The sequence below is a fragment of the Eschscholzia californica genome, unplaced genomic scaffold, assembly GCF_041429995.1.
Source record: "Eschscholzia californica isolate CP2 unplaced genomic scaffold, dmEscCali1.0.p SCAF_3, whole genome shotgun sequence".
NCBI lineage: Eukaryota > Viridiplantae > Streptophyta > Magnoliopsida > Ranunculales > Papaveraceae > Eschscholzia > Eschscholzia californica.
The window spans coordinates 56037523-56051737 of record NW_028238420.1 but is presented as its reverse complement, the minus strand read 5'-3'; positions in this window follow the sequence as shown (position 1 = coordinate 56051737).

The window sequence follows — 14215 nt, the reverse complement described above, 5'->3', positions numbered from 1 at the left end:
GTATTTTGTGATTTCAACTGATTTGTCGAAATTGGTTTGGACGCTGCCGATAGAAGGTCGATGGCAGACTCCTTTATAAGTCCCGATTATTTAAGGGATTTTTGAGTCAAAGGTCCAAAATTTGGGGGGTAAACCCAAAAAAAATCAACTCTTGTCCAAAAATTAGTTGCTGGTCCAAATGTCAGAATTTTTATTTTTATCCCCCTCTTGCCCTTGGACGGGACATGCGGACGTTTTCCTGAAAAAAATCTGACTGGTAAATAAAATAATTTACCAGTACACGAAAAATTCAAATTTTCAAAATTTTAAATTTCAAATTCCCGCCCAGCAAACCATCTCTTCCCTGTAAATAAAATAATTTCCCGTACACAAAAAATTCCAATTTTCAAATTTTTTTGAAATTTCAATTTTCTGTCTAAAATTTCAAATTCCCGCCCAAATTTCCAGTAAATAAAATAATTTTCTGGTCACAAAATCTTTTTTTCGAAATTTTGAAACGAAATTTCAAATTCCCGCCCAAATTTTCAAATTTTTTTACGAATTTTCAAATTCCCGCCCAGCAAAAGTGTCTAGTACAGAAAAAAATTTCCAGTAAATAAAATAATTTCCCGAAAAAAATTTCGTTTCCCAAGAATTTTTCGGTGGCAGTTCCGTAAATTTCTGAATAGTACAGATTCCGATGGACGGGTCGTCAGATTCTTTTTCAGAAAAAAATCGTTTCCCGAAAAATTTCAATGGCAATTTTGTAATTTTTCGATGGCAATTTCGTAATTTTTCGATGGCATGAACCGTAAATACTTTGTTTTCCAAGGGCCATTTCGTCATTTTTTTCCCAACCTGACACTTTGGACCTGCTTTTTATTTTTTGCCTACCTAGGATGGGAATCCTATTAAGGGCCTCCTTTTGGACCCTTCACCCAATCCCCCTTATTTAAGTGTTACAAAACAAGGTCTCGTATTTGTATATTCACATTCGGTTTTGGTTATCTCTATTAATCAGTCATGTTTGGTTCTCATGGTTATTTTGTTTGTAGTTCTTTGAGTTCCCGTCATAACTTTTTATCTAACTATCGACCAACTTGTGTTGTTTTTTATTGGCAATCCATTTCAGTCACATAGATCCCTTTTGTGTTGACATGTGACCCACCTTTTGTTCACCGATATTAGTTTCAGTCTGTATATCGATCAGATGTTAGCCGCTTTTGCCATTCGACCAAACCAGACACACGTAGCATCCTGATGCAGCCACAGTCATTGACACTATGGGACCCAGTCATGTTTAGACGGGCTCATTTCTTGCCCTTGAGTCTCAGATACCCATCTTTTTCTTCAGAGAACTACAATATTAATCTTAATTTACCCTTCAAACACAGCCGATACTGTACACCAAATATGGATTTTTCTTGTTGTCGCCCATGTCTTATTTTCCATCCATCAGCTCTATTTTTATCGCTTAATTTTGTCTTTGGTTACCGAATAGATGTAACCTTTTACCCAAACTCTTTACCATTTTCATGTCCACCCTTATCATTAATTTATCAGCAATCCTTTGTTGCCTTAGTTCGGTATTTATACCCATATTATGACAGTGAACCTAGTTACCAGGCGTCTGACTCGTTTTTTTTTTTAGATTCAAGTGGGCATCGTCTCTTTGTTTACAGATTACTGGTGGGATAACTAAAATCATATTTTGATTCCCCTTGACGATCATCCTCGTTGACTTTTGGAATTTTAGGTGTCTATTTTATTCATCTTAAATGTTACAAGATGGAGGTACAAGTTTTATCTTTCATTTAACCAGACGAGCTTTAAAGTTATATATGTATCATTTTCAAGACATGTTGTCAGGTTTGCAAGCTACAAATTAAAGAATATTTTACAGATCAAGATATACTATGCAATTCTTTATTATTGTAGTTTTGATTTATATATCCTATAATGTTAACTGCTTAGAAGTTGAATGCATTTATTTTTCAACAAAAAAAAAAAACATGGGCAGAGCCGAGCTGCATGGAAGAAAAAAGTGATGTAGATTGTTGCGGAAGCGTAAAAGTAATGGAATCCACCATTCTTAATAAACTAAACTAACGAAATAAAACTGATAAAATAACGATAAACAATAAACTTGTTTAATAACTTGATTAATAATAAACTTGGTTGATAATATTCTCTGATCTAAATAACAAGGACAGACCTGACTTCCTTTTATAGGAACTTAGAAACTTCTAGATAGACTCAAATTAGGATTCCTAAATATCAAAGATACTCAAACATAGAAACTTCTAAACCTAGACTTAGTAGGAAATACTAAAACATGGAAATTCCTAAACTCTAACCCTAATGGGCTCGCCCATGAGGCCCTCTAACTAGTTCGGCCGTGAGGTCTATCTTGATGGTCTCCATCATACTCCCCGACCGAGAACGAACTTGCCCTCAAGTGAGACTCAACAATGCAATCCTTAATTCCCACTTCGAGCGAACGGTGCATTGGGGTCGAAGGACACTCACTTGGACGAAATCAGTAGCTTCAATCTCATAGTGCAAAGAATCTTGCAAAAATAAATGTTGGAAAGAAACTTTCAACAAATTGCAACATCTCCCGTCATCTTTTAATTTGATGAAGAAGACCACAAACACCACATAATATTTTATGGAAAAATCAACCTTGAATTTCTTCACTTGAACGATCTTCCCACGTTCATCTTCGTGTTGCTTATAAACCAAACTCGAATATGGCTTAATCAAATCTAAACTAGAATGAACTGACCTTTTCAAGCTAAAAGAGGATAATTCACTTTGTTCTTCTTGTTCCTCCGTCATTGAGAAAATTTTATTTTTTTTGTCAAGAACTTCCTCAATACCATCGAACACGGTGACCGAAGTAACATTCGAGAACTGTCTACTGGATTCAATCTTTGTCTCCACATATGAAAAATATTCATCTAAAGGAAGAAAAACATACCTAAAGATGCTTTTCAATGTGGTCCAATCGTCGACGAATTTTTTTCCTTGATCAATGAGTCTCCATTGCATCTTGTTGAATTTTTCATAGACTCTTTTAGACAAGTGTTGTTCGATGACAAAAACCTTATCTTCGTCATGGACTTCTTGGTTTATAAACCAATCTTCCATCTGTTGAATCCAAAAATCTATATGATATTGATAATCAAACATAGGAATTTTGGAATCGACATTAATTTTGTTTTGATCTTTTCGATCAACATAGAGTTGTTGTGCATCTCTTAAAGGATCCCAACCTAAACCCGGAAGATTATTCCAACATTCAAGATGAGAAGTATTTAAAAAAAAATTATTTGTTCCCAGATTCTTAAAGCTCTGAATACCAGCTGATGTAGATTGTTGCGGAAGCGTAAAAGTAATGGAATCCACCATTCTTAATAAACTAAACTAACGAAATAAAATTGATAAAATAACGATAAACAATAAACTTGATTAATAACTTGATTAATAATAAACTTGGTTGATAATATTCTCTGATCTAAATAACAAGGACAGACCTGACTTCCTTTTATAGGAACTTAGAAACTTCTAGATAGACTCAAATTAGGATTCCTAAATATCAAAGATACTCAAACATAGAAACTTCTAAACCTAGACTTAGTAGGAAATACTAAAACATGGAAATTCCTAAACTCTAACCCTAATGGGCTCGCCCATGAGGCCCTCTAACTAGTTCGGCCGTGAGGCCTATCTTGATGGTCTCCATCAAAAAGTGATGGAAGTACCACTAATAAAAATAAAACATGTAAAAGACAATGAAAACAAAAAATTTGCAAGATCGATCTTGTGAACTTTTGATATCATTATGTAGATTCGTAAATAAGCCTCACAAATCTCTCGTTCAACAAAAAAAAGTCTCACCACGCATGCCCTGTACATAAATTTTTCTTACCAAAGAAGGTCCTAAAATAAATAGAGAGGGTCTAGAAATCAAGTTGATTAGACTAAGGAACTCCTTATGTGATTTTATCATGTGTATGGGGCTGAAATAGAGTTAGGTTTGTTAATACAACTGTATGCAGAAATCAGAAATGCAACAAAATGAAAAGAAAAACTACTAGTTTGGTTGATAAACTCTTAATTTGCATAAAATAATTATAAGATTAAACTATCATTAGTTGTTGGGCTATATACTTCACTAGGTTTTTGGATACACCACGTAATAAACCACAACGTAATTGGTGACATCTAATCTAATATGTATCTGAAAGCACTAACGTATCATTATTGTATCATCATGTTTACTAATTTATGTTTTATTGGATAACATTTTCTAATTAATTTAAAATTTCGAAGAATTTGTTCTGGACGTAACGTTAGTATGATTATTAGTAGACACGTACTTATAGTCCAAAAAACGGGTCTTAATAGTAGATATAATCCTCTCTAATCCTATAAAGGATTTTTAAACCAAAAAAAATAATATAAATGGATATCTAGTCCATTTGGTCTCATCTAGAGAGAAAACACAAATCTCTAGAATAAATATTATTTCATAATCCCTAATCTAACCTTTCCATATTTTATAACTGATTTATCTTCGAAATCTATGCATATCTTTTTTCATATTTATCTCCCATATTTCTCTCCAATCATGTTTCTATTCAAAGTAAGGATATCTTCATTATTATCTCCCATATTTCTCTCCAATCATGTTTCTATTCAAAGTAAGGATATCTTCATTATTTTCAGTAACGAAAACTCTTTATTTGATCTCTCTAAAACCGATTTAGTTGACAAACCTCCATTAAACTCAGAAAGTCTTCTTCTTCTACATTATATTGCTGTCCAAATTCATCATGTATTAGGTTTAATACTTTCGAAATCTTTATAAACACCATTGTTAATATCTAATATTTCTTCTTATCACTAAAACCCTAATTATTTCGCTCTATTATAAAATGTATCAGATTTATGATACATATCTATAAGATCTGTTTACTAATTCATTAACTTCGAATGAATGATGTTTATTTTCTCTCTCTAAAATTTTCATAACTGTTTAAGATCTTTATGTTTATTCCTAATTCAATGATTCATAACTAAAACCCTAAAATTTTCATAACTGTATAAGATCTTTATGTTTATTCCTTATTCAATGATTCATAATTAAAATCCTAAAATTTTCATAACTGTTTAAGATCTTTATGTTTATTCCTTATTCAATTATTCCTTTAAAGTTAGTATGTTATGTTTGCATCCAGTGATAATATCATATTTCTTTAGATCTATGGTTAATCTTCTATTGTTTCTGATATTTCGTGAGATCAGATTATCAATCATCAATCGAATGTTTAATGTTTATTTTCTTTCTCTCTCTTAAAATTTCATTTATATTTTTGATCTTGATGTTTAATCCTTCAACTCGAGTTTGACATTATTGCAATCAATCATCATAGCAGATATCTTTAGATTTGTAGTTTAAGTTAATGATATTCTCATTTTTTTTCTTCAGATCTGGTTTTCAATCCGTACGGATTCATGAAACATTTGTTCTTTCGTACGGTTACTCATAACATAATTTACAATACATGTACTTTATCTTAAATTACCACAATTTGTAGTAAATTATGGGTAATTTATAGAAACATTACCCGTGCTTTAACACCAAAACAGTACTCATTTCATTAGTATAAATACTTCGCTTTACTATCAAATCTCGTGTACTTTGCAATAAAGTATATATATGTTACGTATATCTTCATGTTCTTACCATTATGTATATAATTTACGTATAAGTGCACATAAATTGTGTATTATTTATTTACCATTACGTGTACTTTTCACCCAAAACAGTAGTCTTGATAAGTTTACCAAACTACTCAAGACCTACAAATGTTGTCAAAATTTGACAAACATTATATATAATTTACGAAACTGTACATGTAGTTTATAATACAATATATGATTTTTTTTTTCTTTAATGTATGTGTATTTATGTGTGTAGATTTGATATACCAGATGAAATTTCAAAGAGAATCATCAAATCAAATTGAGTCAACGAAACTAATGAAGAGTACATGGATGGGCACCATTTTTGAACCAAAGAAGATTTTGTATTTTTTTTTTGTAACAGAATGTAAAGGATGTGTAATGTAAAAAAAATTATGTGTAATGTAAAAGAATTTATGTGTAATTTATTGAACAAGACCCACATACATTTGATAAATTATGTTGTATACTTGACAAATGATGGTTTCCTAGTCATAAATAATACATAATTTACGTATTTGTTTCATAATTTGTATTCTATGTGTATTTATGTATGAGTAAAAACGAAAACATATGTTGCTTTAATGTTCCCAGAAAAATATACTATTTCCAAAACTGAAAGTTAAGTGAGAAAAAGTGATATATATGTTTTGTATATTAACCCCCAAATCACGCTAAATTGATCCTAGAAAATATACTATTTCCAAATCTGAAAGCTAAGTGAGAAAAAATTGATTTGAATCGAAAAAATTTACATAGTAAGAGAGAGAAAATTGATTTGATTTCCAAATCTGTAAAGAGAGAGAAAATTGATTTGGTTTCCAAATTTGAAAGTTAAGTGAGAGAAAATTGATTTGAATCGAAAAAAATTTACATAGTAAGAGAGAGAAAATTGATTTGGTTTCCAAATCTGTAAAGAGAGAGAAAATTGATTTGGTTTCCAAATCTGTAAAGAGAGAGAAAATTGATTTGGAAATAGATTTGCTTTCCAAAACGGTTAGAAGATAGAGAAAAATCAATTTCGGATTTATACGTTAGTTGCTTTAAATCCCCTAAATCACGGCCACATTAGAAACATTCCAAATTCACCCTGGAAAAATAAAAATCCCGTGATTTTTGTAGGAGGGACATGGACGGTAGTTCTATCATAAAGAATGGGTTATTATGTCCATAATGTAAAAGGACTAAATTTCCATGTTTTGGGAAGATTAGATCATAAACCTTTTTTGAATATTATTTTGGTCTATATACCCACGGACATTTAATAATACATCACTTTTTTGAGTGTATTATCCAAAGAGTTTTTTTTAAAAAAAATTGCAACATTACAAAGAAGATTAGTCTAGTGAACTTTTGATATCTACGTATAGATTCATAAATAAGGCTAACAAATGAAATTGATAACATTTCAACAAAAAAAACAAATGAGATTGATATGGCAATGAATTATAAAATGACAGTCTCACACGAAAATTGACGAATTTTATGTCGAAATGACGTGTCAAGTTTCGTTTCAAAGTATTTCATCAAAAAAAAAAAAGTTTCGTTTCAAAGTATAACTAAACTGGATTGTTTTTACCGGTTATTAATCTGTTATTGGTTGAAATTCAGCTAAACTTTCAAATAGAACTTACCACACCATTTCAGCATAAGATTTGTCAATTCTTTTTGTGAACCTAGCATATATTTTCATCTAATTCAATCTTGTGACAAACGTAAGTAACTTCTTTACTTAATATATGTCCACCAAACAATTCCACCCAAATCTCTAGCAAACACTTTTAAAGGCCAGTTGCTCACGTCTTCCAACCAAACATACCCTAAGACTCTTAATAAGATGACAAACACAAATCAAGATAGTGTCCAAGAATTTTCATTTGAAAAATAGAAAAGAAAATACAAGTTGACCAAGCTTGTTGTTAGTGATTATCGGGTTGACATAAAAAAAAGAAAAGAAAACGTATTGACTTAGGAGACGGTCGGATAGAAAATGGGTTGAATCTCATTTTTCAATCCCACTATGATTGTCTCTTCAAAGATGGGACTCAAATCTAACATAGTCAATCACTAGTGAAGTCACTAACCTATTTGTGTCATTCCTCACAATCTTGATGAGTTGATGTCATTGGTTTCGAACTATAACTTGTTGTATTCTTAAAAATAAACCAAAGTGATTTGCCTTCCAATTATTGTAAATAGAACAAACATTAAACTTAAAGAAATATAATCTCAATTTCGTGCTTATAAAAGGACATAGTCAATTCATCATTATGATATATCTGATTTCTTTTTTTAGCTTTTAGAGTAAGGTTGCAGAATTCATGTGTAGCCATAAGATTATTTTGTATTTTTTTGGGTCATGTTGGGTCGGTTGGCCCTCACTTTGGAACCGGCCTTGCCCCTTAGTACAGTCGAGGTCACTATTCTTGGTCGACCCCATTTTAGTAAAGAGGTTGTCTTGGTTTTGTCTTCTTCTATACCTCATGCTTATATCATTATGAGATCATCCAATTTATATTTATTCTTCTTAATTACACCATATATGCAGTGCAAAAATACTAGAATTGATTATGGATATAGAAATGATGCTAATTAATACATAATTTTGTAGTGAAAAAAATGGATACTAAGTAATTATTAGGCACGTAATCTAATAAGAATTCGAACTTTACTAAATGACGCATTTATATAGTGTTAAGTTTGATTATTATGTCAAAGTCGTAATGTTTAGGGTTTCTCAAACATTCTTAAAATTAATTTTTTTTCAACTTCAATTTAGATCACGAAAAGTTGAAATGTGTCATCGACGCAGGTAGTAATTAGACATTTACTTAGTAAAAATGGAAGAAACTATGTACGACTTAACTTATAACTTAGAGACAAATTTATATACTCTTTTCTTTATTGTATAGAAGATTTGTTTAAGTTTTTTTCTAACACCTATAGTAATATTTGTCAACTTGCATGCATCTTGATCAATTTGAAGATCCTGAAATATAAGTGGCTTGAGTATAAAATATTTAGTGTTGTTGAGAAAAATCAAGTTAATCATGTTTTGAAAGAAGACACCCTCATGAGAAAATAGATATATATATATATATATATATATATATATATATATATATATATATATATATATATATAAGTATGTGTATAGACTAATAATACTTGAAAAGATATTAATTTAATATGAAAAAAGAGATTAGCTATAGTAGCTAATAATACATAAAGTTGAAATAAGAGATAATTAAAATGTGGATAATAATTTATCCTTTAAAATAAAATAATAGTTAAGTAGATATTGTATATGTTAGGTTCAAGTAGCCGCGGGTAGGTTGTCCTCACCTTAATCACTTTCTCTTAAAGTGCAGCTTAACTAGCTACTTAATTAAAACAATTGGATAAGTCTTTAGTTTATATAGGGTTCCATTATATATAGACACGTATAGCACTCTCTCTTTCTCTATATGAACATAGATAAAGAATAGAGGTCCCATCTTAATTAATTTGGGTACCTTCTCTTTAATAATAAAGATTTTATAATGTATAATAACCAAATCCTAGTCCTCCGAAAAAATAAACAAATCCTACTCTTCATTTTGATATGATTTTCTTTGTCAAAAGAGAAATGATAGCGAACTTATCTTGTAAAATTGGTCGCTCTCTATGGAAATGATACCTTCTAACATCTCTTATTTGTAAGTGTGTTTATCGAGTAAAATTATAGACATTGTTTGTAGATTAATGTATGTCTATTTTATTTTTTGAACTAATTAATGTATGTATATTTGGTGCAAACTTTAGTCGATCTTCAAGGTGAACCACTTAAATTTATTTCAGGACAAATGTTTCCTTAAATTTAGGCAGACTCTTATGAACTAAAATTATATTGAAGAATTATGTATCTGTTGAAAGAATTATGTATATATGGTGACAAATTGTGAAAATGGTGGAAAAGGATAGTAAGAGAACATTGGAGGGTTAAATAAAGACAAACACAAAATGCAAAAAAGAGTTGATGGCTCTGACCTAATATCTTTTCCTAAACCCAAAGCTACCGACCTGTCTTACCCTTAAAATGTCAATCTCTTTTTTATATCATATTTTATTGACCTATTTTACTTCATCACCCACCAACCCAAAACCTCATCCCACTTCTCAAATTTCTCTCTCTAATCCATCAAAATAAGGAGCAACTAAATTATGGGTCAACTTTTAATTTAATACTCCATATAGTTTTGTTTTTATGGGCAGTAGCACCTGATGAGTGAATTCGCATCCGTGTTCTATGCACTACCATCTAAAAAACTATGGATTTTGAAATTTACATAATAAATTGCAATTAATATGGGATTCTTTAGAAATTGTAATTCACTCTTCATGGGGTCTAAATGTAGATATTATATTTTTAATAACACCGAACAGGGTGAATTCGTTTTGATTTTAAAATTGAAGATTTTTTTGTTTAATTTTGGACAAAGTTAGATTTCAGTACTTATCACAACATGAAGTAAAGAAACATAATGTGTTTGATTTCCTGCGATACTAATTCACAATTCCAAATTGACTACAAATTTTATCGTTCAATATTCCAATCTCATTTATGTTCTCCTCGTTGATCAAGATGGGTCGACAAACGACCAAGTGTTTCGGTAGAGTGTAGAGTGTAGACATAGGCTTGGCACCAATGTTAAAAGCATCTCGACGTAACCCACGATAAAGGTTAAACCATGCTTACAAAAGCTTCTTAATTGACCATTTTGAAAGTCTAATCTGGTCGTCACTTCTTTTACACACGTCCAAATAAATAAAAGGGTTAATTCCGTTTTGGCCCCCGATTTGTGACTAACTGGCCGTTTTGGCCCCGAATTGTGTCCGGCAGTTCGTTTTGGTCCAAAAAATTCCTAAATGGCCCCAAATTTTTTCAACCTCCCAATTTTACCCCCATGGCATTTCTGTAATTATCTTTTTTTTTTTCTTTGTCCACCTCATCTAACAATCACCACATCACTCTGTCCACCTCACCCTTCTTCTCCGGCGAAAGGTTGCCGGCCGGAATAAAAAATTCCGGCCGGCCACCTTTACCAAAAAAAAAAAAAAATTTCTTCATCTTCTTCATCTCCTTCTTTCTCTCTCTTCTTCATCTCCTTCTTTATCTCTCTTCTTCCTCTTTCTTTCTCTCTAACCCCTCTCTCTCTCTCTATAATTCCGGCGAAGGGGCGGAGCCACTTCGCCGGAGAACCAGACCTTCAAGGTCTGGTTTCAAACCAGACCGGGATCTGGTTGTTGCAACCAGACCGGGATCTGGTTGTTGCAACCAGACCGGGATCTGGTTGCAAGGTCTGGTTCTCCGGCGAAGGGGCTCCGCCCCTTCGCCGGAGTTATATTGAGAGAGAGAGGGATTAGAGAGAGAGAGGGATTAGAGAGAGAGAGGGATTAGAGAGAGAGAGGTAAAGAAAGAGGAAGAAGAGATAAAGAAGAAGAAGAGAGAGAAAGAAGGAGATGAAGAAGAGAGAGAAAGAAGGAGATGAAGAAGAGAGAGAAATGAAGAAGATGAATAAATTTTTTTTTTTTTGGTAAAGGTGGCCGGCCGGAATTTTTTATTCCGGCCGACAACTTTTCGCCGGAGAAGAAGGGTGAGGTGGACAGAGTGATGTGGTGATTGTTAGATGAGGTGGACAAAGAAAAAGAAAAAAAATAATTACAGAAATGCCATGGAGGTAGAATTGGGAGGTTAAAAAAATTTGGGGTCATTTAGGAATTTTTTGGGGCCAAAACGAACTGCCGGACACAATTCGGGGCCAAAACGGCTAGTTGATCACAAATCGGGGGCCAAAACGGAATTAACCTAAATAAAAACAGGGGCCTAAGTGCCTAACTGACCAGCCATTTGTGAGACAACAAAAGTTATTTCTACCAGAAAGTTACTTTTTTGGAATTGATCACTATAGTCATTACAACAACATTGAAACACCAAAGATATGATTAGAACGATAACTGTGAAAAGAACAAATCTAAAGCCCAACTAAACTATAACTTAAAATACAAATTACGTTGCTTATATCTAAGTAATCCATATTCAGTAACGTACAAAGAGCGCCTCTTCCGAAAATCGAATATGTCAGAATTGTGTAATCTATATCTACATTATCGGCCACTTAAACAACCAAAGGTTGACCCGAATAGAAAAACTAGAATTCTATATCAAAAGAAAAAAGAGAGTAGTTCAACTAAAAAAAATAGGGGAAATGATAAAGTGACTTAGAAATTGGTACTTAGAGGGTGACATATTTCCTCATTTAGAAACAAAAGCGGTCCCCACCGTAGTCAAACTTTGAAAAAACCTTGTCTTTTAGTGATTCCAAATCAGCTGGGAATGCCCAAAAAAATTGGGCACTCTAGCATCTAGAGAGAGAAAGTGCGATTGGATGATATTTCGTCCGGCAGTTGCGTAACCAATAACATCAATTGGTTTGCTTAGCAAAGGACGACAGACACGTGTATATAATCCAGTGGAAATGATTTGAACGTCGAATCTGTCATTTCAAAGAATTTAGTCTCGGAAGGCGGGGGTGAAGTAGGTCCCACGTGTTTTGATACGCGTGCGAGGAGTAAGGGACCCACTATTTGACTCATTAGGAACCTTGGTTTACTAATTAATTAATTTTCAAAGGTCATAAGCATGACGTAAGTGTTTCTAGAGTCAAGCCTTTTTACACTTGTCGCCGCCTCCCCAAACGGACGGTCTATAATCAAAGGGAGGTTAATTCTTTTTTTTCTTACTAAATTTTCGTAGCAAAAGTTCAACAAAAACAAAAAAATTCGTAGCAAAATATGGTACGGTAAAATAATACATTGAAATCAGCAACAAATGAAAGTCCAATTTGTACCACATGTATTTGGGAACGGTGGCCAATACGCGGACAACCGTTTTTCTTATATGGACAACTATCTTATGTGGACAACGCAAAAAAGTTAAATTTTTATATGGACATCAGTTTCTAAGGGGACAACTCTCTATTATTTTCACTCAAGTCCTCTTAGAATCAGATGTATTATTTGATGACCTCCCTCTTTCTCCATAAACCCTAGGTTAGTTTAGTCTTCATCTCTTCTATTACTTGTTCTTCATCATCACCCAAATTTCTAGAGGGAGAAATTCATTGGAGAAACATTGGTGGTTATGGCATCAAACAAAGGCGAGGGAGTTGTTTGTAGAATCTTTCCAAAGACAAAGGTTAGAATCCTAAAACTCTAAAACCAACCATGAAGAAGAAGGTACTGATGGCAGTCAGAGAAGATGTGGAAGACGAAGATCGATCTGTTGGTTCCGACTCTGAAAACGATGGTGAAGAGGAAGATGAATCTGGTAATTCGGGTTGTGCAAAAATATGGCATAACAGAACATCACTTGCGACGAAAATGTGGCATAATCAGAAAACTTGCCAGATTTTCGTCGCAACTTAGCTTCTGTTATGCAATATTTTCGTCAGTTTTCTGCGAAAATATGGCATAACAGAAGCTAAGTTGCTACGAAAATCTGGAAAATTGTCCGATTTTGCCAGATTTTCGTCGCAAGTTATGTTCTGTTTTATACCTCATAAATGTCATTAATGCCTATTATAGAAACGTCCGGAAAAACTTCTTCAGGTGCAGATTGAGGGATTTTGTCTTCTTCATCCATCTAGGGTTTGATAAAAAAAAATGGTAGAAACTACAGTTTACTTTTAGTAGAAGTGAAGAAAGAAGAATAAGACTAAGAAGAGATTTTGTCTTCTTCATACATCTAGGGTTTGATGAAAAAAAATGGTAGAAACTACAATTTACTTTTAGTAGAAGTGAAGAAAGAATAATAAGACTAAGAAGAAGTAAGAAGATGAAGAAGAAGATAGTTTAGGTTTTCAATCTTTAACTATTATTTTTGTTAGTAGTCCAAAAGTTACTAATTATTAGTATTTAAGACTTTATGGAGTTGTCCCCTTATTAAATCAAAGTCAACTAAGTCAAGCATAGTTGACTCGTAACGGGCCCGAAAATAGTTGTCCATATAAGAAAAACAGTTGTCCGCGTATTGGCTACCTTGGGAATTTTGGATTCATCCGATTCAATTTTTGAAATCCATAGTTAATAACTTTGATTACTAAGGTACATACGGAATTATTTTGTGGGTTTTAGAATTATAACTATAAAATATCAATATCAGTTATGAACTATAACATTAACTTTTTTCTTTGTTTGAGAAATCGAGTACGGTTTACGTTAGTTGTTACAGGACATTGATAGGTCATTAAAATGTGATGAGCACGATAACTGTTTAATTTAAACCATAGTAAAAGAGGTCTAAAACCCGACAACGTGAAAGAGACGTAAAGTCCGACAAATTTATTACATTATTTACTTTATATATTGCCTAAATTAGATAAGATAAATCTTAATGACAAAGTACCTCTACCGAAACTCGATTCCACGACTTCATGGATTT